This window comes from Chrysochloris asiatica, unplaced genomic scaffold, assembly GCF_000296735.1.
Source record: "Chrysochloris asiatica unplaced genomic scaffold, ChrAsi1.0 scaffold00016, whole genome shotgun sequence".
NCBI classification, from domain to species: Eukaryota; Metazoa; Chordata; class Mammalia; order Afrosoricida; family Chrysochloridae; genus Chrysochloris; species Chrysochloris asiatica.
Window position 1 is genome coordinate 27,958,241 of NW_006408534.1, and position 2,113 is coordinate 27,960,353.

The following is a 2,113-nucleotide window of genomic DNA, read 5'->3' on the forward strand; positions in this document are numbered from 1 at the left end:
AGCCCTTTCCTTAATGACCCTTTTATATTTTCTAATAGTACCAGTACCTGTATCTGTGCCTTTATTACATTCAATTGAATTGCCTTCTTACGTTACTCATTGTCAACTGGACAGGAGTCTCTTTAGATACAGAAATTATGACATTATTCCCTGTGCTTCCGGTTCCTTGGGTATTTATAGTCATGATCTTTCCAGTCTATTATGAGAATCAAAAAAGGTAATATGTATAAAGCATTTACAACAATTCCTGATACAGAGTAAGCACTTTATGAATGCTTATTTATAATAAATCTAAAATGTATATATGTAACTTCATACTGTATAGAATGTAGAATATAGAATAATATTTATATAGTTGTTTGGTTATTATTATTACTACTAACATTATTATACTTCTTTCCTGGTGTAATTTTGTTGTTGTGTGTTTAGGTGTGAATTGGTTCTTATTCATAGCTATCCTATGCTCAACAGAGCAAAACACTGCCTGATCTGTGCCATCCTCACAATAGGTACTGTATTTGAGCTTATTGTTGTAGCCACTGTGTCCATCCATCTTGTTGAAAGTCTCTTTTTTGTTAACTCTATATTTTATAAAGAACAATATCCTCCTCCAGAGACAGTCTCTTCTAATAACAGGTCTAAAGTATTATACCAGTTGCTGTCAAGTTGAGTCAGACTCATGGCAACCTTATGGGATAGAGTAGAACTGTCCCATAGGTTTCCCAAGATTCTTAGGAAAGCACAGTATCTGATCTTTCTCCTGCAGAGCAGTTGGTAGATTAGAACTGTTGATTGTTTGGTTATCAGAGATCTTACAATAACTTATAGTGCATGGGAATAAGAGCCAATGAATATTGTTTAGTAAGAGAATACATCTCATGAATGCCACACAATAATCTGATTCTTATTTGATTTTCTTGATTGCTAATTACCTTGCTGCTGTTGTTAAGTGCCATCAAGTCGATTCCAACCTATAGCTACCTTGTATAAGGTTTCCGCTGGTGAGCTTGAATCACTGAATCACTGACCTTGCAGCTCAAATGAATATGCAGTCTGATGCATTAGCCCACAGCACCACACCAGAACTCCTTAGCCTAGATCAAAAAACATCTGGTACAGCTAAAAATTATAGTTTTTCAAGATGTCAGTAAATGATTATTTGAGTTTTATGCACTGATGGTCTCCTTTAAGTTTGTTAGGGTGCCAGTCTCACCAATTTAGATCAACTCTAAGATACTGAACTTGAGGGGCGAAAATCAACACTCTATATTGGTGAAATCAATAAAGTTAACACCACATTTTCAGGGTGTGTCTGGGTGGTCAAAGGGTCCAGTGATGAATTTATGTACTCTATGCTCTACCCCTTACCCTAAAATTCCCATTGCAATACTTCCTTAGACTCCTTCAGCACTCACATTCACTGCTTAGTTGGTTCCTTTAAAAACTTGATGGGGGAAAAAAAGGAGCAAAACAAGAAAGAGATGAGTTTCATTTTCTCAAAATACTTATTAACAAGATGAATTGAAAGATTTGAACAAAGTGTTAGGACGCTTTGAGTGCAGATCACCTAGTAAGATTAGATGCAATGTGGTTTAACAGTAGAAGCATGTCCATCAGCCAACATGGTCATGAGTCTTAATCTGAAACTAACTTGCTGTGGACACTGGACGATGATCATGGCCACTCCTTCTTGAACATTTCCCAGATCTTGCAAAGCATTTAGAACTCTACAGAGGCCAAGAAGAGGATTATTACTAAACATCAAAATAGCTGAGCCCCTATAATCTTCATTAAAAATCAGTCAGTAAGTGGTAGAACTGGATTCAATGCCAGTATTCCAGAACTTTTGACCATGTTTTAGAATCTGATAATGAGATAGAAAAAGAATTTAAAGTAAAACAAAATAAAAATCATAAGCAATTATAACTCAAGGCAGAATACTATTGTGTTTTGAGGGGAGCTCTTCTATCATCTATTGTCTCCCTTTTCATCTCTTTAAAACGGATCCATTGTCTCTGTGTTGTAGAATTGTTGCTATCATTACAGAAAATGAATGTAGTAAATACATGTGATGGTAGCTATAGCTACCAACCAGCTCTGTGATCTCCAACAA